The sequence below is a fragment of the Phyllobates terribilis genome, unplaced genomic scaffold (genome assembly GCF_046119375.1).
Source record: "Phyllobates terribilis strain yellow unplaced genomic scaffold, ASM4611937v1 Scaffold_364__1_contigs__length_1914224, whole genome shotgun sequence".
NCBI lineage: Eukaryota > Metazoa > Chordata > Amphibia > Anura > Dendrobatidae > Phyllobates > Phyllobates terribilis.
In genome coordinates this window covers 1,450,299-1,475,505 of record NW_027363124.1, presented here as the reverse complement: position 1 = coordinate 1,475,505, position 25,207 = coordinate 1,450,299, and the positions used below count along the sequence as shown (strand labels likewise).

At 45.3% G+C, this 25,207-nt stretch overlaps 1 protein-coding gene across 1 annotated transcript in view; it reads right to left on the bottom strand.

The window, feature by feature from the left end:
- The window catches only part of LOC141222886 (uncharacterized), a 52,182-nt gene extending 27,537 nt beyond the window's left edge, over nucleotides 1–24,645 (bottom strand). The window contains exon 1 of the mRNA XM_073666719.1: nucleotides 24,586–24,645. The gene's annotated coding sequence lies outside the window, so the exon portion shown is untranslated. The remainder of the gene's footprint in view (nucleotides 1–24,585) is intronic.
- Nucleotides 24,646–25,207: the final 562 nt, after the last annotated feature.

Genomic DNA, 25,207 nt, shown 5'->3' with positions numbered 1-25,207 from the left:
GGGGGCATCATACATCCTACATAAGGGGCATAATGGGGGCATTACACTGTGTGGGGGCATCATTCATCCTGCATAAGGGGCATAATGGGGGCATTACACTGTGTGGGGGGCATCATACATCCTGTATAAGGGGCATAATGGGGGCATTACACTGTGTGGGGGCATCATGGGGGCATTACACTGTGTGGGGGCATCATACATACTGCATAAGGGGCATAATGGGGGCATTACACTGTGGGGGCATCATACATCCTGCATAAGGGGCATAATGGGGGCATTACACTGTGTGGGCGCATCATACATCGTGCATAAGGGGCATAATGGGGGCATTACACTGTGTGGGGGCATCATACATACTGCATAAGGGGCATAATGGAGGCATTACACTGTGGGGGGCATCATACATCCTGCATAAGGGGCATAATGGGGGCATTACACTGTGTGGGGGCATCATACATCCTGCTTAAGGGGCATAATGGGGGCATTACACTGTGGGGGCATCATACATCCAGCATAAGGGGCATAATGGGGGCATTGCATTGTGTGGGGGCATCATACATCCTGCATAAGGGCATAATGGAGGCATTACACTGTGGGGGGGCATCATACATCCTGCATAAGGGGCATAATGGGGGCATTACACTGTGTGGGGGCATCATACATACTGCATAAGGGGCATAATGGAGGCATTACACTGTGGGGGGCATCATACATCCTGCATAAGGGGCATAATGGGGGCATTACACTGTATGGGGGCATCATACATACTGCATAAGGGGCATAATGGAGGCATTACACTGTGGGGGGCATCATACATCCTGCATAAGGGGCATAATGGGGGCATTATACTGTGTGGGGCATCATACATACTGCATAAGGGGCATAATGGGGGAATTACACTGTGGGTGGCATCATACATCCTGCATAAGGGGCATAATGGGGGCATTACACTGTGGGGGGCATCATACATCCTGCATAAGGGGCATAATGGGGGCATTACACTGTGTGGGGGCATCATACATCCTGCATAAGGGGCATAATGGGGGCATTACACTGTGTGGGGGCATCATTCATCCTGCATAAGGGGCATAATGGGGGCATTACACTGTGTAGGGCATCATACGTACTGCATAAGGGGCATAATGGGGGCATTACACTGTGTGGGGGCATCATACATACTGCATAAGGGGCATAATGGAGGCATTACACTGTGGGGGGCATCATACATCCGGCATAAGGGGCATAATGGGGGCATTACACTGTGTGGGGGCATCATACATCCTGCATAAGGGGCATAATGGGGGCATTACACTGTGTGGGGCATCATACATACTGCATAAGGGGCATAATGGGGGCATTACACGGTGTGGGGGCATCATACATACTGCATAAGGGGCATAATGGAGGCATTACACTGTGGGGGGCATCATACATACTGCATAAGGGGCATAATGGAGGCATTACACATCCTGCATAAGGGGCATAATGGGGGCATTACACTGTGTGGGGGCATCATACATCCTGCATAAGGGGCATAATGGGGGCATTACACTGTGGGGGCATCATACATCCAGCATAAGGGGCATTATGGGGGCATTGCACTGTGTGGGGGCATCATACATCCTGCATAAGGGGCATAATGGAGGCATTACACTGTGGGGGGGCATCATACATCCTGCATAAGGGGCATAATGGAGGCATTACACTGTGGGGGGCATCATACATCCTGCATAAGGGGCATAATGGGGGCATTACACTGTATGGGGGCATCATACATGGGGCATAATGGAGGCATTACACTGTGGGGGGCATCATACATCCTGCATAAGGGGCATAATGGGGCATTACACTGTGGGGCATCATACATACTGCATAAGGGGTGTAATGGGGGAATTACACTGTGGGTGGCATCATACATCCTGAATAAGGGGCATAATGGGGGCATTACACTGTGGGGGGCATCATACATCCTGCATAAGGGGCATAATGGGGGCATTACACTGTGTGGGGGCATCATACATCCTACATAAGGGGCATAATGGGGGCATTACACTGTGTGGGGGCATCATTCATCCTGCATAAGGGGCATAATGGGGGCATTACACTGTGTGGGGGGCATCATACATCCTGTATAAGGGGCATAATGGGGGCATTACACTGTGTGGGGGCATCATGGGGGCATTACACTGTGTGGGGGCATCATACATACTGCATAAGGGGCATAATGGGGGCATTACACTGTGGGGGCATCATACATCCTGCATAAGGGGCATAATGGGGGCATTACACTGTGTGGGCGCATCATACATCGTGCATAAGGGGCATAATGGGGGCATTACACTGTGTGGGGGCATCATACATACTGCATAAGGGGCATAATGGAGGCATTACACTGTGGGGGGCATCATACATCCTGCATAAGGGGCATAATGGGGGCATTACACTGTGTGGGGGCATCATACATCCTGCTTAAGGGGCATAATGGGGGCATTACACTGTGGGGGCATCATACATCCAGCATAAGGGGCATAATGGGGGCATTGCATTGTGTGGGGGCATCATACATCCTGCATAAGGGCATAATGGAGGCATTACACTGTGGGGGGGCATCATACATCCTGCATAAGGGGCATAATGGGGGCATTACACTGTGTGGGGGCATCATACATACTGCATAAGGGGCATAATGGAGGCATTACACTGTGGGGGGCATCATACATCCTGCATAAGGGGCATAATGGGGGCATTACACTGTATGGGGGCATCATACATACTGCATAAGGGGCATAATGGAGGCATTACACTGTGGGGGGCATCATACATCCTGCATAAGGGGCATAATGGGGGCATTATACTGTGTGGGGCATCATACATACTGCATAAGGGGCATAATGGGGGAATTACACTGTGGGTGGCATCATACATCCTGCATAAGGGGCATAATGGGGGCATTACACTGTGGGGGGCATCATACATCCTGCATAAGGGGCATAATGGGGGCATTACACTGTGTGGGGGCATCATACATCCTGCATAAGGGGCATAATGGGGGCATTACACTGTGTGGGGGCATCATTCATCCTGCATAAGGGGCATAATGGGGGCATTACACTGTGTAGGGCATCATACATACTGCATAAGGGGCATAATGGGGGCATTACACTGTGTGGGGGCATCATACATACTGCATAAGGGGCATAATGGAGGCATTACACTGTGGGGGGCATCATACATCCTGCATAAGGGGCATAATGGGTGCATTACACTGTGTGGGGGCATCATACATCCTGCATAAGGGGCATAATGGGGGCATTACACAGTGTTACAGCATCATACATACTGCATAAGGAGCATAATGGGGGCATTACACTGTGGGGGCATCATACATCCTGCATAAGGGGCATAATGAGGGCATTACACTGTGTGGGGCATCATACATACTGCATAAGGGGCATAATGGGGGCATTACACTGTGTGGGGGCATCATACATACTGCATAAGGGGCATAATGGAGGCATTACACTGTGGGGGGCATCATACATACTGCATAAGGGGCATAATGGAGGCATTACACATCCTGCATAAGGGGCATAATGGGGGCATTACACTGTGTGGGGGCATCATACATCCTGCATAAGGGGCATAATGGGGGCATTACACTGTGGGGGCATCATACATCCAGCATAAGGGGCATAATGGGGGCATTGCACTGTGTGGGGGCATCATACATCCTGCATAAGGGGCATAATGGAGGCATTACACTGTGGGGGGGCATGATACATCCTGCATAAGGGGCATAATGGAGACATTACACTGTGTGGGGGCATCATACATACTGCATAAGGGGCATAATGGAGGCATTACACTGTGGGGGGCATCATACATCCTGCATAAGGGGCATAATGGGGGCATTACACTGTATGGGGGCATCATACATGGGGCATAATGGAGGCATTACACTGTGGGGGGCATCATACATCCTGCATAAGGGGCATAATGGGGGCATTACACTGTGTGGGGGCATCATACATCCTACATAAGGGGCATAATGGGGGCATTACACTGTGTGGGGGCATCATTCATCCTGCATAAGGGGCATAATGGGGGCATTACACTGTGTGGGGGGCATCATACATCCTGCATAAGGGGCATAATGGGGGCATTACACTGTGTGGGGGGCATCATACATCCTGTATAAGGGGCATAATGGGGGCATTACACTGTGTGGGGGCATCATGGGGGCATTACACTGTGTGGGGGCATCATACATACTGCATAAGGGGCATAATGGAGGCATTACACTGTGGGGGGCATCATACATCCTGCATAAGGGGCATAATGGGGGCATTACACTGTATGGGGGCATTACACTGTGGGGGGCATCATACATCCTGCATAAGGGGCATAATGGGGGCATTACACTGTGTGGGGCATCATACATACTGCATAAGGGGTATAATGGGGGAATTACACTGTGGGTGGCATCATACATCCTGCATAAGGGGCATAATGGGGGCATTACACTGTGGGGGGCATCATACATCCTGCATAAGGGGCATAATGGGGGCATTACACTGTGTGGGGGCATCATTCATCCTACATAAGGGGCATAATGGGGGCATTACACTGTGTGGGGGCATCATTCATCCTGCATAAGGGGCATAATGGGGGCATTACACTGTGTGGGGGGCATCATACATCCTGCATAAGGGGCATAATGGGGGCATTACACTGTGTGGGGGGCATCATACATCCTGTATAAGGGGCATAATGGGGGCATTACACTGTGTGGGGGCATCATGGGGGCATTACACTGTGTGGGGGCATCATACATACTGCATAAGGGGCATAATGGGGCATTACACTGTGTGGGCGCATCATATTTGCTGCATAAGGGGCATAATGGGGGCATTACACTGTGTGGGGGCATCATACATCCTGCATGGGGCATAATGGGGGCATTACACTGTGTGGGGGCATCAAACATCCTGCATAAGGGGCATAATGGGGGCATTACACTGTGTGGGGGCATCATACATCCTGCATAAGTGGCATAATGGGGGCATCATACATCCTGCATAAGGGGCATAATGGAGGCATTACACTGTGTGGGGGCATCATACATCCTGCATAAGGGGCATAATGGAGGCATTATAATGTGGGGGGGCATCATACATCCTGCATAAGGGGCATAATGGGGGCATTACACTGTGTGTGGGCATCATACATCCTGCATAAGGGGCATAATGGGGGCATTACACTGTGTGGGGGCATCTTACATACTGTATAAGGGGCATAATGGTGGCATTACACTGTAAGGGGGGCATCATACATACTGAATAAGGGGCATAATGGAGGCATCATACATCCTGCATAAGGGGCATTACACTGTGTGGGGGCATCATACATGCTGCATAAGGGGCATAATGGGAGCATTACACTGTGTGGGGGCATCATACATCCTGCATAAGGGGTATAATGGGGGCATTACACTGTGTGGGGGCATCATACATACTGCATAAAGGGCATAATGGGGGCATTACACTGTGTGGGGGCATCATACATACTGCATAAAGGGCATAATGGGGGCATTACACTGTGTGGGGGCATCATACATACTGCATAAGGGGCATAATGGGGGCATTACACTGTGGGGCCAGTAAAGGGGTCCTGTACTATGAGAACAATACGTTTCCTCCCTTCCTGTCTCCATAGTTGGGTCGTATGTATCTATTACAGGAAACAGAACAAAAACCTTATGATTCTTATAAAGGGGCAACACAAGACCCCAAAAGAGTCCCCGTGCTGAAGGGGTTACTGCCCCCTGCGCCCAGTAATGGGGTCTCCACATACCTCCACCTGCAGAGCCGCCACCACATATATGGCTGCTCTGTGCGCCCATGAGCTGTGATGAGGTCACAGGAGGGGAGGAGTCAGGGGTCACATGATCAGGGGCCTCAGTGGATGCAGGACTCTGCTGTGCTGGTTGTCATGGTGCTGGATGAGCTGAAGTTTATGTGTGGGGTCAGGAAGGGTTTACAGTGTGGATGTAGCAGAGCCGCGTGTGTACGAGGTGTACGGAGCGGAGCCGCGTGTGTACGAGGTGTACGGAGCAGAGCCGCGTGTGTACGAGGTGTACGGAGCAGAGCCGCGTGTGTACGAGGTGTACGGAGCAGAGCCGCGCGTGTACGAGGTGTACGGAGCGGAGCCGCGCGTGTACGAGGTGTACGGAGCGGAGCCGTGTGTGTACGAGGTGTACGGAGCAGAGCCGCGTGTGTACGAGGCGTACGGGGCGGAGCCGTGTGTGTACGAGGTGTACGGAGCGGAGCCGCGTGTGTACGAGGTGTACGGAGCGGAGCCGCGCGTGTACGAGGTGTACGGAGAGGAGCCGCGCGTGTACGGAGCAGAGCCGTGTGTGTACGAGGTGTACGGAGCAGAGCCGCGCGTGTACGAGGTGTACGGAGCGGAGCCGCGCGTGTACGAGGTGTACGGAGCAGAGCCGCGTGTGTACGAGGTGTACGGAGCAGAGCCGCGTGTGTACGAGGTGTACGGAGCAGAGCCGCGTGTGTACGAGGTGTATTGAGCAGAGCCGCGTGTGTACGAGGTGTACGGAGCAGAGCCGCGTGTGTACGAGGTGTACGGAGCAGAGCCGCGTGTGTACGAGGTGTACGGAGCAGAGCCGCTTGTGTACGAGGTGTACGGAGCGGAGCCGCGCGTGTACGAGGTGTACGGAGCAGAGCCGTGTGTGTACGAAGTGTACGGAGCAGAGCCGTGTGTGTACGAGGTGTACGGAGCAGAGCCACGTGTGTACGAGGTGTACGGAGCAGAGCCGTGTGTGAGCGAGGTGTATGGAGCGAAGCCGTGCGTGTACGAAGAGTGCATATCTGTGCGCTGTAAGGTCGCAGCTGGACAGGTTGTGGACGGGAGGTATGTGTCCCCGAAGTACCAACCTTCGGTGATGTAGGACGCGGAGAAGCAGGCTCCAGCACACATAGTGCTGAGAGGGAGTTAATGGGCCCGGATTAAAGGGCCGGGTTTTACGAGCAGCTGAAAGAGCTGGGGGAGAGGAACAGCTGCTCACTTAGCTCCAGTCCAGGTCTTGGAAGGCCTGATTTAAGACCGTTGCGCCTGTCTCAGTGTGCTGTGTGTTGTGCAAGGTGAGCAGACCTTGCATGTGCTGCTCAGAGTCTGTTGGAGACAGAGAAAAGCACTACATTTAAACGGCTGAAGCCGTGCTGCATATGGACGGGTTATTTTGAATTTTGTTCTATTATACCTTTTGTGCCAGAAAAAGGCTGTTATGTTTTGTTTTCCTGGTTGGTTTATGGACATTTAATGAACCACCAGTTTGCTTTGGAACCTGAGGACTGCATTCCTGTGTGAACCTGCACCTACCCGAGAGCTAATCTGTCACAAATTGGTGGAGAATGCGGGCACAAATCCCAAGGGGCAGTGTGACTGCTACAGGAAAACGTATATGTCCTGGGTGACGGCCGCCAGCCAGCAAGGTTCGTCCGGCAGCATTGAGGAGCTGATAAAGCAACTGGTGCAGGCGAATATGCATCAGCAGCAAGCTCAGCAGGAGACTAACAAATTGATAGTACAACAGTTCCAGCTTCAACAGCAATAGATGCAGCAGCAACAGCAGTAGGAACAGATGAAGCTCCTGGCGGATGCCCTCCGTATCAGTGAAGCCGCACCACCTCCAGGCCAAAGCGACGAGACCCAGGTGAGGAAAACCGTGAGAGGGGCGTTGCAAAAGATGACTCCGGGGGATGACATTGAGGCGTTCCTGGCCGTGATTGAGAGTGTGGCGGACCGTGAGAGACTACCACCGGAGCAGTGGGCGGAGGATCTTGCGCCATATCTGATCGGGGAACCACAGAAGATGTATTTTGATCTGGCACTGCAGGACTCTAAGGAGTATAGCAAGTTTAAAGCTGAGATCCTGGCACGGCTGGGCATAACCCTGGCAGTCAGAGTACGAGTCCACCTCTGGGACTTCCACAGGGACAAACCTCCTTGGTCACAAATGTTTGATCTTCTGCACCTGGTACAGAAGTGGCTGCACCTAGAGACTTGTTCCCCAGCCAGATGGTCGAGAGAGTGGTCATGGATCGGTTTATCCACTCTCTGCCAAAGCCGATTTAGTCCAGTGTTGCCCAGGGAGATCCCCAAAATGCAGACAACCTGGTGGGCCTAGTAGAGAGGTACTGGGCAGTAGAGGGTTCCTTGGGTTGTCAAGCAGTGGTTAGGTCACCTTTCTGGGGCTCCCAAAAGAAGGGGACTAAATCTTCACTGGGCGTTCATCCAAAGTCCAAGAGGCAGATGAATCGCAGCTGGGGAATCAGTCCCAATCCATCCTCTGTTGTAGTTGTCATGCCCCTGGCCATATAGCTGCTCGGTGGCCCAAGAACTCTGAGCCAATGGACTGCAGCGTAGGCCGGCATTGCTCCTACTTTGCCTACCCTGCTTGTAGCACAGTTCATCAACACGGCGAGAGCCCTCACGCGTGCTCAGTGTCCGTGAACGGATGCAAGTGTCTGGACTGCTGGACTCAGGAAGTTTGGTAAACCTGATAAGCGCCAGACTCCCTCATTGGCTGGTTCCTGGGAAGGTGGTGGGTGTCCGGTGTATCCATGGGGATGCTAAAAATTGTCCTGTTGCCCGGGTGGATGTAAACGCGGACTGTGGCACCCCAGCTCAGGAAGTGGGGGTCGTTAAAGACTTGTTGCACCTGATAATAATCGGACGGGACTGTGCATTATTCTGGGACGTGGGGGAAAGTGGTGACACCTGGTTGCTCAGATGACAGCCAGAACACCCCTGAAGAAACCTCGCCGCAGGCCGTAACCAAAGAGTTTCCCTTGTGTGTTTGTGGGCGATGAGGATGGGGCAGCATCCCATGACGCCAACATCCCTGAGCTGGAGGTGTCCGAGGGAAACTTTGGAACTGCCCAACTCAGGGATTTAACTCTTAAAGGGACATTTGATAATGTGTCTATACTTAACGTTGTTGCTCAAGAGCCGGGGGTGACACCAGATACCCATACTTTGCCGTCAATGGGGACTTGCTATACCGAGTCACCAAGGTGAGAGGGGAGCTCGTCGAGCAGTTGCTGGTGCCGGGAACATACAGTCGTAAGGTATTAGACATGGCCCATGCACATGTGTTAGGTGGTTGCCTGGGAGTAGAAAAAACACAAGAACGAATCCTCCAGAGGTTCTATTGACCCGGTTGTCATCGAGAAATTGTAAATTATTGTAGGTCCTGTCCCAGCTGCCTGCTGACCTCCCCGGTGACACGCCTCCGGTGCCATCACCTATCATTGAGGTGCCCTTTGATCGCATAGCCATGGATCTGGTGGGGCCCCTGTTAAAGTCCCCCAGAAGGCATCAGTATATCCTGGTGGTACTCGACTATGCAACATGGTATCCGAAGACTGTGCCGCTACGTAACTCCTCCTCCAAGTGTATAGCTCGGGAGTTGGTCCATTTCTTTTCTAGAACGGGGTTACCTAAGGAGATCCTAACTGATCAATGGACCCCATTTATGTCAAAGGTGATGAGAGAGTAGTGCAAAACTCTGCAAATCACACAACTACGGACCTCAATCTACCATCCACAGACGGATGGCTTGGTGGAAAGGTTCAACAAAACCTTGAAGGCCATGTCGAAGAAGGTCGTAGAGAAGGACGGCCGAGACTGGAACAGCCTACTTCCGTACCTTCTCTTCTCCATCAGAGAGGTACCACAGTCCTGTACTGGATTCTCCTCTTTTGAACTGTTGGATGGCTGACACCCCCAGGACTCCTGGATGTGGCAAAGGAGAGGCAGAGTCTATACCCTACAGGAGTGTAATCAAACACGTGGCCCAAATGCAAGAGAGAATTGCCAGGGTGATGCCCATCGTGAAAGAGCACCTCCTCCAAGTACAAGAGGCGCAATCTAGAGTGTACAATAGATCAGCATGAGTGAGACACTTCAACCCTAGGGATCGAGTACTGGTACCTACAGTGGAGAGCAAATTCCTGGCTAAGTGGCAGGGCCCCTACGAAATAGTTGAAAAGGTTGGTGAGGTCAACTATAAACTCCACCAGCCAGAGAGAAGGAAGCCCTGCCAGGTGTACAACGTCAAATTGATTAAGCCATAGCGAGATAGGGAACCCGTGGAAGCTTCGTGTTTAGTGGCTGAGCCTGACGCTGATGTGAAAGAGGTCAAGGTGGCACAGTCACTGTCAAGTGCCCAAAAGCAACAGTGCAAAGAGTTGCTACAGCGAAATAAAGACCTGTTTTCGGAGTTGCCAGGACTCACTTGGGTCATAGAGCATGAAGTACTCACAGAGCCTCATGTTCGTGTCAACCTAAGACCATATCGGAGCCCAGAGGCCTGCAGAGAGGTGATCTCGAAAGAGGTGAAGCGGATCCTGAACCTGGGAGTCATTGAGGAGTCCAAGAGTGGCTGGTCCAGTCCTATAGTCTTGGTGCCGAAAGCAGATGGAGAATCACAGTTTTGCAACAACTATAGGAAGCTGGACGAAGTCTTGAAGTTCGACGCCTACCCAATGCCTAGGTTAGATGAGCTTATTGAAAGGCTAGGACCCGCTCGGTACATCACCACCCTGGACCTCACCAAAGGATATTGGCAAATTCCCCTGTCCAAAGAGGCCAAGGAGAAGATGGCCTTCTCGATGCCAGACGGATGTTATCAATATGTCAGGATGGCGTTTGTGTTGCAGGGAGCTCCGGCCACCTTCCAGAGAGCCATGAACTGGATCTTAGCACCCTGCAAAAAGTATGCAGTGGCCTACCTAGATGACATCATCATATTCAGCCAGGACTGGGAAAGTATTCTTGGAAAAGTTCAAGCCATACTTGACGCCCTAAGGAAGGCGGGCTTTACCATCAACCTGAAGAAATGTGCCATGGAGATTGAGGAAGCAAAGTATCAGGGCTACGTGGTTGGTAGAGGGGAAATAAAACCACAAATAAATAAGGTTGAGGCGATCCTGAACTGGCCACAGCCCCTCTCGAAGATGCAGGTCAGGGCATTTCTAGGCATCGTGGGCTACTATCGAAGATTTGTCCCTAACTTTGCCCTGATAGCAGAGGGATCTGCTGAAAGGGACGAAGTCAGCTATGGCCAATTGGTCCACGGAAGCTGAAGTGGCCTTCCAGGAATTGAAACTGGCACTCTGTAAACAAGCCAGTCTTGGTGGCGCTCAACTTCTCCAAAGAGTTTGTGGCCCAGATGGATGCATCGGATGTTGGGCTGGGAGCAGTCTTGTCCCAGGAGATTAACAGAGAGGAACACCCTGTAATGTACCTCAGTCGGAAACTGTCCACATGCGAGAAGAACTACTCTATAGTGGAAAAATAATTTTTAGCCATCAAGTGGACGTTGGACACTCTGAGATATTGCCTGTTAGGTAAAAGGTTCAGGTTAGTGTCGGACCATGCCCCACTGCAGTGAATGCGAGAAAAGAAGGGGAACAATGCCCGAGTAACTAGATGGTTCCTAGCCCTACAAGATTTTAGTTTCCAGGTAGAGCATAGGCCTGGGAAACAACATGGGAATGCTGATGCCCTGTCAAGGGTCTATTGTATGGTGGCAGAAGGTGCCGAGGCCCCCGCTTTGGGCAGAAGGGGGGTATGTAAGGTTGCTACGGGACAGGTCGTGGACGGGAGGTATGTGTCCCCGAAGTACCGAGCTTCGGTGATGTAGGACCCGAAGAAGCAGGCTCCAGCACACATAGTGCTGAGAGGGAGTTAATGGGCCCGGCTTAAAGGCCGGGTTTTTCGAGCAGCTGAAAAAGCTGGGGGAGGGGAACAGCTGCTCACTTACCTCCAGTTCAGGTCTTATAAGGCCTGTTTTAAGACAGCTGCGCCTGTCTCAGTGTACTGTGTGTTGTGCAAGGTGAGCAGACCTTGCATGTGCTGCTCAGAGTCTGTTGGAGACAGAGAAAAGTACTACATTTAAACGGCTGAAGCCGTGCTGCATATGGACGGGTTATTTTGAGTTTTGTTCTGTTATACCTTTTGTGCCAGAAAAAAGCCTGTTGTGTTTTGTTTTCCTGGTTGGTTTATGGACATTTAATAAACCACCAGTTTGCTTTGGAACCTGAGGACTGCATTCCTGTGTGAACCTGCGCCTACCCAATAGCTGATCCGTCACAGCATGTACAAGGGGTGCGAAGCAGAGCCGTGCGTGTACGAGGTGTGCATAGCAGTGCGTGTACAAAGCGTACGTAGTAGAGCTTTACGTGTACGAGGTGTACGTAGCGGAGCCGTGCGTGTACGAGGTGTACGAAGTGGAGCCGTGTGTTGTGGTGTTTACAAGGCGTTCTTTATACTCCATTTAAAGTCTGGCAGTTGTGTGTTGTTCCAAACTATTCACATTTGGTCGCTGACCAATACCATACTACAAGGCCAGTACCCAAAACCGTGGTCGTCATACATATCAGATATTACTGCAGTACTAATCCAGAAATTTTTAGGGAATGTGTCAAATATTCCCTCACCTACTGTATCCTCACCCATCCCTTGTAGATTGTGAGCCCTTGCCGGCAGGGTTCTCACTCCTCCTGTACCAGTCGGTGACTAATTTTTGTTCAAATTATTGTACTCGTTGTTTGCTATGAATACCCTTTTACACATGTAAAGCGCCAAGGAATTAGTGGCGCTATAATAATAATTATACTCAGTTTAACCCCTTAAGGACCGAGCCACTTTGTAGGTTAGTGACCAGGCCATTTTTTTCAATTCTGACCATTGTCACTTTATGAGGTAATAACTCTGGAACGCTTCAACGGATCCCCCTGATTCTGAGACTGTTTTTTTTTTTTTTGTGACATGTTGTACTTCGCAACATTGGTAAAATTTCTTTGACATGACTTGCGTTTATTTGTGAAAAAAAATGGAAATTTGGCGAAAATTTCGAAAATGTCACAATTTTCATACTTTGAATTCCTATGCCTTTAAATTACAGATATTTCACAAAAAATAGTTAATAAATAACATTTCCCACATGTCTAACATGTCTACATCAGCACAATTTTGGAACCAAATTTTTTTTTTTATTCGGTAGCTATAAGGGTTAAAAGTTGACCAGCAATTTTTCATTTTTCCAACAAAATTTACAAAACCATTTTTTTAGGGACCACATCACATTTGAAGCAACTTCGAGGAGTCTATATGACAGAAAATACCCAAAAGTGACACCATTCTAAAAACTGCACCCCTCAAAGTGCTCAAAATCACATTCAAGAACTTTATTAGCCCTTCAAAGGCTTCACAGGAACTAATGGAATGTGAATGGAAAAAAATGAACATTTTATTTTTTCCCACAAAAATTTTACTTTTGCATTTTAAATTTTGCATTTTCACAAATTCTAACATGAGAAAATGGACCATGCAATTTGTTGTGCAATTACTCCTGAATATGCTGGTATCCCATATGTGGTGGAAAACTAATGTTTGGGGCACGGCAGGGCTCGGAAGGAAAGGAGCACCATTCGACTTTTGCAACAAAAAATTGGCTGGAGTCGGTAGCGGACGCCCTGTTGCTTTTCAAGAGCCCCTGATGTGCCTAAACAGTGGAAACCCCCCACAAGTGACCCCATTTTGGAAATTAGACACCGCAAGGAATTTATCAAGATATGTGGTGAGCACCTTGAACCCACAGGTGCTTCACAGAAGTTTATGACGTTGAGCCGAGAAAATAAAAAAAATCTTATTTTTACCACAAAACTTCTGTTTTATGCCCAAATTTAGCCTTTTCAGAATAGTAAAAAGAGAAAATGCACCATACCATTTGTTGTGCAATTTCTCCTGAATACGTTGATACCCCATATGTGCTCTGTACACCTCGTACACACACGGCTCCGCTCCGTGCGCCTCGTCCGCGGCTCCGCTCTGTACATCCCGTACACGCGACTCCGCTCCGTACCCCTCGTACACGCGCGGCTCCGCTCCGTACCCCTCGTACACGCGCGGCTCCGCTCCGTACCCCTCGTACACGCGCGGCTCCGCTCCGTACCCCTCGTACACGCGCGGCTCCGCTCCGTACGCCTCGTACACGCGCGGCTCTGCTACATCCACACTGTAAACCCCTCCTGACCCCACACATAAACTTCAGCTCATCCAGCACCATGACAACCAGCACAGCAGAGTCCTGCATCCACTGAGGCCCCTGATCATGTGACCCCTGACTCCTCCCCTCCTGTGACCTCATCACAGGTCCTGTGCGCACAGAACAGTCATATATGTGGTGGCGGTGTTGAGCCTAGAATGTATGGGCTCCTTCCAGGTCCTGACTGCAGCCCATACATTCTAGCTGGCTCATTAGTGAACACACTAGAATGTATGGGCTGCAGTCAGGACCTGGAAGGAGCCCATACATTCTGGAAGATAGCAGAATCTATGGGCTCCTGACAGGTATATATTATTGGAGGCAGGAGAATGCATGGGCTCCTGTCAGGTATATATAATTGGAGGCAGGAGAATGCATGGGCTCCTGTCAGGTATATATTATTGGAGAAACACAAAAGCCCACATAAGTAGATTCAAAATAGGGTGGTATGGGTAAGTAACCACTCACACCCCATATATGTAGCCAACTTGAACAGAATATAATGAACCAGGAGAAAGGCAAGTATAATGGCATACAAAAGTTTATTATAATTTCATGTTAAAAGTCCATATATAAAAAAGACAGTAGGGGCTGAGTTACCCCTACTATGCATTTGATACACACTGCAGCAATACAAACATTGTGCAGGACTATGGTATTTGTGCCCTTTATACATTAAGTGTCACATTATTATTATTTTTTTTTTTTTGCTCTATCTCACGATTTATTATTTTTGTTTTTTGGATCTGTTTGTCACCACCCTACTGTCTTTTTTATATATGGACTTTTAACATGAAATTATAATAAACTTTTGTATGCCATTATACTTGTCTTTCTCCTGGTTCAATATATTATTGGAGGCAGGAGAATGTATGGGCTCCTGTCAGGTATATATTATTGGAAGCAGGAGAATGTATGGGCTCCTGTCAGGTATATATTAATGGAGTCAGCAGAATGTATGGGCTCCTGTCAGGTATATATTATTGGAAGCAGGAGAATGTATGGGCTCCTGTCAGGTATATATTATTGGAAGCAGGAGAATGTATGGGCTCCTGTCAGGTATATATTATTGGAAGCAGGAGAATGTATGGGCTCCTGTCAGGTATATATTAATGGAGTCAGCAGAATGTATGGGCTCCTGTCAGGTATATATTAATGGAGGCAGGAGAATGTATGGGCTCCTGTCAGGTATATATTATTGGAGGCAGGAGAATGTATGGGCTCCTGTCAGGTATATATTATTGGAGGCAGGAGAATGCATGGGCTCCTGTCAGGTATATATTATTGGAGGCAGGAGAATGTATGGGCTCCTGTCAGGTATATAGTATTGGAGGCAGCAGAATGTATGGGCTCCTGTCAGGTATATAGTATTGGAGGCAGCAGAATGTATGGGCTCCTGTCAGGTATATATTATTGGAGCCAGCAGAATGTATGGGCTCCTGTCAGGTATATATTATTGGAGGCAGGAGAATGTATGGGCTCCTGTCAGGTATATATTATTGGAGGCAGCAGAATGTATGGGCTCCTGACAGGTATATATTATTGGAGGCAGGAGAATGTATGGGCTCCTGACAGGTATATATTTTTGGAGGCAGGAGAATGTATGGGCTCCTGACAGGTATATATTATTGGAGGCAGGAGAATGTGTGGACTCCTGTCAGGTATATATTATTGGAGGCAGCAGAATGTATGGGCTCCTGACAGGTATATATTATTGGAGGCAGGAGAATGTGTGGACTCCTGTCAGGTATATATTATTGGAGGCAGGAGAATCTATGGGCTCCTGTCAGGTATATATTATTGGAGGCAGCAGAATGTATGGGCTCCTGTCAGGTATATATTATTGGAGGCAGGAGAATGTATGGGCTCCTGTCAGGTATATATTATTGGAGGCAGGAGAATCTATGGTCTCCTGTCAGGTATATATTATTGGAGGCAGCAGGATGTATGGGCTCCTGTCAGGTATATATTATTGGAGGCAGGAGATTGTATGGGCTCCTGTCAGGTATATATTATTGGAGGCAGGAGAATGTATGGGCTCCTGTCAGGTATATATTATTGGAGGCAGGAGAATGTATGGGCTCCTGTCAGGTATATATTATTGGAGGCAGGAGAATCTATGGTCTCCTGTCAGGTATAATATTATTGGAGGCAGCAGAATGTATGGGCTCCTGTCAGGTATATATTATTGGAGGCAGCAGAATCTATGGGCTCCTGTCAGGTATATATTATTGGAGCCAGCAGAATCTATGATCATTTCCCAGGTATATGTTAGTGAAGCTAGCAGAATGTAGCCTACAATGTATGGTCTCTTTCCAGTTCTTGACTGCAACCCATACATTCTAGCTGTTTCACTGTTAAAGACACTATAATGTAAGGGCTCCTGGTGGTATATAACAGTGAAGTCATCACAATATATTGGCTCCTGCCAGGTATACAATAGAACATCAGAATCAGGGGCGTAATGTACCCGGCGGATAAGGGGCTCGCCGGCGCCAGCCCCTATTTCATCTGAATGTGCATCCTTGGACACACATTCAGCTGAAGTGTATTGCAGTGCAAAAACTTGCCAGATCCGTGCTCCGCAATACATGCTGCAGACCAATCAGAGGCTGCCGGGGGCGCATGGCAGTGACGTTATGTGCTCCTGTCAAAATCAACCAAAATCAGCTGCCAGCTTCAGATGTGGACGCCGCACAGCATGGTGAGTGCTAGGAAGGTGAGTAGGAGCATTTTTTTTCTGTGTATTGACCAACAGCGGGGCCATATATCAGGATGGGGGCCGGAGATGGGGCCATATACCAGGATGGGGGACATATACCAGGATGAGGGCCATATTCTAGGATGGGGCCATATACCAGGATGGGGAATATATACCAGGATGAGGGCCATATACCAGGATGGGGCACATATTTCAGAATGGGCTGTGCATTATACTATATAGAGGACTGTAAAATAATACTCTTTTCTGTATTATTTTTTTCTACTGAGGACTTCTCAAAGTATCAATATCACGATATTCTTATAAAAAAATGTATTGATTTATTCTTGGATTGTCCATTAAAAAGAATCAGATTGCAGCAGGTACATACAATAATTAGTTATAAAGTAATTGTCCATTTGTCCATAATTAGCTTAATTGTTGAGATTCACCCATCTTTCCTTGGATCCTGGCTGGTAAATCATGTCTTTGTCCAGCATGTGTCCAGGCCTACATCAGCTGCTTCTCAGCATGAAGATTCTTCTGTGTCTTGTGGAGTGGGCAGAGCAAGAGCCCCCCCTTTCTGTACCATGGTCTTTTATAGTCAGTCGTATGGCACACCTGTTCTACATATGGTAGTGAACTAAAAATACACACACAAATAGCGCATGTCAACTAGACACAATGGCTGAGGCAATCCTTGTATAGAACTCAAAATTAAGGATAAAATGAATATCCATTATTAATTAACATTCCAAATGAATTTCCATAATTAACCATTTAACATTTCCCCCTTTTTTGAGGATGACAGAGTTCAACTGAAAATCCTCAAAAGAAGATAGGTTCATCATTAGGATAACAATCATTGTTTCTTTTCTTCTTCCTTGGCAATATCATTTAATTTCCATAATAATAGTAATAATAATAATAATATCAATATCAGATTATTGTTATATAATGATGTGAATTCATGTTATGGTAAGCCGTGACTAATATTCATTTAATATGTATAATTATACTTCCCTAAATCTAAATCGAAGTAATCACGGGTCCCATCGTCATCATCTGATGTCATCGGGTCGTCGTCTCATCTTCTTCTTGGTTCTTTTATAACACAGTCTTTAGATGAAAACTCCTTTGAAATAAATTATAGCGTGTAGATATTGTACAGTCCATAATTGTATTCATCATTGTGCAGTCCATAAACTGTACTCTTTATTAGAAAGATCATGTGTGTCAATTGATAAGAAAACAAAGTCCATGGATGAAATGTAGCTTTAATATCTGTACGATGTCACCTGGACTTACGTTGGATATTCTGGAATCTTCCGTGTCGTCCGCACTGGTCTCGTGTCACTTTTGGAACAGATGTGACGTCTATGTTCAGTAAAGCAAGGGTTAACTTGACACTTCCCTGCTTTATATAGAACCATAACCAGTACTCAGTCCTTTATGTACAGGACACATATGCCAGGTATTACCTGTTCACCAGCTTTCATTGAAGCGTTGCAGGTGATAGGAAACCACTGGAACGTGATGAAACTTGAACACAACCCAGTACATATAGGATCATCGTCCTCTGCCGTCCCGGTGATCAGTGGTGTGAATTGTATCTGACACAGTCTGTTATAACACTCAGCATTCACACCTGTTACCTTCTGAGACTTCCGGATATCAGTTGCTTCTTCTTGTAACTTTTGAGAGTCTCTTTGATTTATAAATATGAAAAGTCTTTATTAAGATAGAATTCATAATTGCGATGTCTTGATTGAAGTCTTCATTCCCTAATCTGATACCAAATCTGGCAACTTTCCTAACCTATAATATCACACCGTACCATAGTAATCAATAATATCCATCTAATTATTATCAAAATATTTAAATAAATTATGTTTGGAATAATAAACAATAATAGATAGTAATTCAATCAAGTTCTCCATGTGATAAAATATTTTTATGTCATAGGTGTAATTACCTTTTCCAACCCATAGGTGTCAGTGTGTTTTGAAACAACAAGTGTTTATATCTTTATTAAACCAATAATATCAAAGAATGTATACTCCTGAACTAAAATGAATAAATATATGAATGTATGAATGAATGAATTGTTGTGTTTACTCAAAAAATTGAAACATTTTTCTTATATTAATTCATATCATCATTATATTTAATGAAGCAATATTCTTGTACTTGACATTACCCCATTAAATATTAATGTGTTTTCTCAATTGAAATATTGAACTGAATTAAAATCAAAAATTGAGAATGAAAAATGGAAAAATAAGAAAATAAGTAAGAATAAAATTTTAAAAATTAAAAATAAAATTAAAAATAAAAATAAGAATAAAAATAAAAATAAAAATAAGGCCTTTAAATTTTAATGACAAATGCAGAGTAATTTTATTCTCCATAAAAAATACCCTTATATCTCCATTATCTGGATGATTTCATATTTGTCATAACCTTGTATCACCAAAAAATTATTAAACTATGCAACTTTGCATGTAACACCCTTCTTAATTATATCATTGTACCTTATTATTGTTTCTTCTTTATTAAAATGTGTGGAAAATAAGTATTGATCAAAAGTGATTATGTAATCAGGATCAAAAACACATTTTCCCCCTTAATACCAAAAAATATTATTTTATAAAATAATTTATATATCAGAACAAAATTAAAAATAATTATTCTTCTAGAAATATTTTGCATAAATTTCATATCGATGAGTAGCATAGATTTGTCTAAAGAGAGGTGTGTACCTATTTAGGTAACCATTAAAAATAATATCATAGTTATTCAAGAATATTATCATGTGGAAAATTATTCTAAATATAAATTTGCTTTTTAAACCATTTGATGTGTGGTTGCCCTTATCCACTATTAGTTAAATCAAGAAATAATAATTATTAAAGAAATATAGAAGTATATATATATGTAGATAATACCTAATTATGTATTATAATTTTTCTCAGAATTAAATATATTTTTGTACCTTCACATAAAGAAACATTTTTTTTCAAACATACAAACGTACGAGGCCTCTGTCACATCAATCACACTTAGCAGCTGCTGATTTACTCATCTGTCACATTCACATATCTGTTCAACTCAAACATTCCACATATGAAGTTTTATATATATATATATATATATTTAACCCAAAATTGTTGTATCCCAATTTTTCAATGCGCATTGTAAACTATTAGTTAAATTGAATATCTTTATATTTCTTTGAATATTCCACAAGTACATATTATATAATATGAGAGTAAGTCACTGGAATTTCAGACACTTGAAAAAACTCTTGACTTAGATTCTTTTTTCACTGGCTGCCCGGTCTTAAGTTACATCAGCTGAAAATAGAATGAATGGGATTCTATACTATTAGCTCAAAGTTCAAAGGCCGCAGCTGTCACACGTCATGCTGTAAAGCTACTTGTTATAACGAACACTTCATGCACAGAAAATATTAATTAATTAATGTTACACATAATAATTAACTAGTTATTATTTTAAAATGTTATACACATAAATCATGCAATTTTTCCACTTCCTGTGTGAATAAAGAAATAAATCCATTTTAGAGTTGTTTGATCAAATCCTGCTTTGGAATGAAACCTCTAAGGAAATATAAGAAAATAAAATTAAATATCAAATTTATACAGAAACAGAATTATTTAAATATCTTATACATATATTGGTTGGTTCTAATGTAATTCAAAATATTGTTACTTAAATTTATATATGAAGTTCTAATTTATTAATTAATATATATATATATATATATTTTTTTTTTTTTATAAATATATATATATACAATTATACACAATCTCTACTTAGACAAGTGTATATATATATATATATGAACTATTAGAAACTATGTAACTACAATTTTACTGTATAAGATTATAAATAAATATTAAGACATTGTAACACTTCTATGCTACATTATAATTACAGTTTTTTCTTAGCCACTCCCTAAACCAAATCTTCTGTCTCTCTCAAATATCTCCAGGAATGCCCTATTTAGGAAAGACATTTTTCTATCCTTCAAAACCTCAGAGAACTGCCTGTTCTTCTGTCCACATTCCATGATATCACTGTGAGCTGGTCGTCTCACCTGACTCTGTCCGTCTATTTCCTTTCTTAGGGAAAAGTCATAGCTTTGCATTTTTAACTCTTTCTGTGAAGAGATGGACCTTTGCACTGGCTGATATGGCTTATAACAGATATGAAATCTCCTGCGTATTCGATAGAGTTCACTTTGGGGATGACTCAGTCTAGGAGAGTTTGATATTGGCTTTTGGTAAGAATTTACCTTTTCTGGTTTTATAAATTTAACTTGATTTATTTTCTTTTCACGATTTTCATGTTTTCTAACAAAATCCAGCAACTGAGCACATTCAAATAATGAATTTTTTTGTGATGCCATAATTTGGGAAACTGGATCTAGGAATTTGAATTTTTGTACAAAAGTTGTTATCATATGTTGTACTTTTCCATTTTTGATGAGAGCTTTGTACAACCGTTCAAATATGGACATGAATGTATATGTACATTCCTTCCTACCAATCCTTAGTTTCTGCAGATCTTCTATGTTGGGAAAATCCTTTGTGACACAATAAATCAAATATCTTAATCTGTCCGAATCATTTTGCCATCCATTAGGAGAGTCATTTTCACAGGGCATTAAATGTAAACGTCTGGACAATGTCACAGGAATCCATATTTTAAATAATTGATTCCTCTCCTCATTGGATAAATCAAACTTATCAGAGAAGCTCTCAAATGTCTCTGAATTTCTACAGGCATGGATTTCGACATCATATTTTGGCATGATTTTGTATAATTTTAGCAAATTTTTCCTCATTTTAATTTGTAGTTGAGCCTGGGTAATTCCTGAATTCTCTGATATTTTTAGTGGCTCTTGTACGTCCGTTCGTCCTACGTCACTCACGTCTCCTCCCACATCACCTAGTATGTCAGTTTCTCGTATGTCAGTCATGTCTCCTCCCATGTCAGGTTTCTGTATGTCCGTCTCTTGGTCAGACCCAAGGTCACCTTCAGTTACAGACACGTGTCTTACTTTTTGTTCATTTTCCACATTACAGTCAGAATCATTGTCACCATCTGACACTTCTTCTACACTATTTTCCTGCTTAGAAATCTCAAGTACAAAATCATGAAATACCTGTACAAGATGTAGAATATTCCGCAATTTGTGTTTCTCTCTATTTACCAATTTAGAAGTTAACTGTAAATTCTGCAATTCACATTCTTTGTATAAACTGAGCCACAAAACGTCTACGTCATTTCCTACATTAGCTTTGAAATTAATATTACTTTGTTTAGCAAAAGAAGAAATTATATCCAAATTTTGCTTACCTTAAGATTCCTTAGCTTCTCTTTATCAGCAAGTCCTGTCTTCAGTTCGTCTGATTCTTTTCCTGTGTGATTCTGTTCCTTGTTAGTACCTCTGCTTCCTGTCAGTCCTCAGTCTGTAGATTCTTTCTGCTTCTCGTGACAAATTAGTGAATTTACTGACACGTGAACAACAGCTGTTCAGCTCGTCAGGACTTCCCCCCTTGTTCACGGATGAAATTCACTTACTTAATTTAAAAAATGAAAAAACAGGACTGGCTGGCTCACCATTGTAAAATAATACTCTTTCTGTATTATTTTTTCTACTGAGGACTTCTCAAAGTATCAATATCACGATATTCTTATAAAAAAATGTATCTATTTATTCTTGGATTGTCCATTAAAAAGAATCAGATTACAGCAGGTACATACAATAATTTGTTATAAAGTAATTGTCCATTTGTCCATAATTAGCTTAATGGTTGAGATTCACCCATCTTTCCTTAGATCCTGGCTGGTAAATCATGTCTTTATCCAGCACGTGTCCAGGCCTACATGTCAGATACTTCTCAGCATGAAGATTCTTCTTCTGTGTCTTGTGGGGTGGGAAGAGCAAGAGAGCCCCCCTTTCTGTACCATGGCTTTTATAGCCAGTCGTATGGCACACCTGTTCTACATATGGTAGTGAACCAAAAATACACACACAAATAGCGCATGTCAACTAGACACGATGGCTGAGGCAATCCTTGTATAGAACTCAAATTTAAGGATAAAATGAATATCCATTATTAATTAACATTCCAAATGAATTTCCATAATTAACCATTTAACAGGTTTCCTCCCATCAACTCAGGAATAGGTTAGCATACGGGGCTCCCCATCGCAGTACCCCTGAGCTGGTAGAAGTACTTCCTGTCAAAAAGAAAGATGTTGTGATTAAGAGTGAATTTTAGAAGATCCTCCATGAAGTCATTATGTCTGCTACACTCTATTGATCTCGATTTCAAGAAATGTCTTACTCCTCTGATACCGTCCTCATGCGGAATATTACTGTACAAAGCCTCGATATCTAGTAAGGCCTGCTCCCCTACATGAGTGTATACATGCTCAAGGGTCTACATGGAGGGGAGCAGGGAAAGGGAAAACCAACTCCAGAGGGATTATTTCAACTGTAAAACCTCAGGACTTATTCTAACTGCAGGACCTCTGGCGGCACTGTGGAAATATTATACTGTGTGTGGGGGAAGTTGGTACGGTAGGAATATAATATACAACTGTTTATATGGAATATATATTTCATGTTCATCCCATGTGCAAGATACACAAGAAATCCATAATATCTCTACATATGTTTGGACCTGTAAGTTTTTATGTTCATTCTTTTTATTTATTCCTTATCTTCATTCTTTTTAGTATGTCCCAGAACATTAAACTGTGTGGGGGGGCATCATACATCCTGCATAAGGGGCATAATGGGGGCATTACACTGTGTGGGGTCATCAAACATACTGCATAAGGGACATAATGGGGGCATTACACTGTGTGGGGGCATCATATATACTGCATAAGAGGCATAATGGGGGCATTACACTGCGTGAGGGCATCATACATCCTGCATAAGGGGCATAATGGGGGCATTACACTGTGTGGGGGCATCATACATCCTGCATGAGGGGCATAATGGGGGCATTACACTGTGTGGGGGCATCATACATCCTGCATAAGGGGCATAATGGGGGCATTACACTGTGGCGGGCATCATACATACTACATAAGGGGCATTACACTGTGTGGGGGCATCATACATCCTGCATAAGGGGCATAAAGGGGCATTACACTGTGGGGCATCATACATACTGCATAAGGGGCATAATGGGGGCATTGCACTGTGTGGGGGCATCATACATCGGGCATAATGGGCGCATTACACTGTGGGGGGCATCATACATACTGCATAAGGGGCATAATGGGGACATTACACTGTGTGGGGGCATCATACATCCTGCATAAGGTGCATAATGGGGGCATTACACTGTGTGGGGGCATCATACATCCTGCATAAGGGGCATAATGGGGGCATTACACTGTGGGGGGATCATACATACTGCATAAGAGGCATAATGGGGGCATTACACTGTGTGTGGGGTATCATACATCCTGCATAAGGGGCATAATGGGGGCATTACACTGTGGGGCAGTAAAGGGGTCCTGTACTATGAGAATAGGTTTCCTCCCTTCCTGTCTCCATAGTTGGGTCGTATGTATCTAGTACAGGAAACAGAACAAAAACCTTATGATTCTTATAAAGGGGCAACACAAGACCCCAAAAGAGTCTCCGTGCTGAAGGGGTTAATGCCCCCTGCGCCCAGTAATGGGGTTCTCCACATACCTCCACCTGCAGAGCCGCCACCACATATATGGCTGCTCTGTGCGCACAGGAGCTGTGATGAGGTCACAGAAGGGGAGGAGTCAGGGGTCACATGATCAGGGCCTCAGTGGATGCAGGACTCTGCTGTGCTGGTTGTCATGGTGCTGGATGAGCTGAAGTTTATGTGTGGGGTCAGGAGGGGTTTACAGTGTGGATGTAGCAGAGCCGTGTGTGTATGAGGTGTACGGAGCAGAGCGGCGTGTGTACGAGGTGTACGGAGCGGAGCCGCATGTGTACGAGGTGTACGGAGTAGGGCGTGTGTACGAGGTGTACGGAGCAGAGCCGCGTGTGTACGAGGTGTACGGAGCAGAGCCGCGCGTGTACGAGGTGTACGGAGCGGAGCCGCGTGTGTACGAGGTGTACGGAGCGGAGCCGCGTGTACGAGGTGTACGGAGCGGAGCCGCGTGTGTACGAGGTGTACGGAGCGGAGCCGCGTGTGTACGAGGTGTACGGAGCGGAGCCGCGTGTGTACGAGGTATACGGAGCGGAGCCGCGTGTGTACGAGGTGTACGGAGCGGAGCCGCGTGTGTACGAGGTGTACGGAGCGGAGCCGCGTGTGTACGAGGTGTACGGAGCGGAGCCG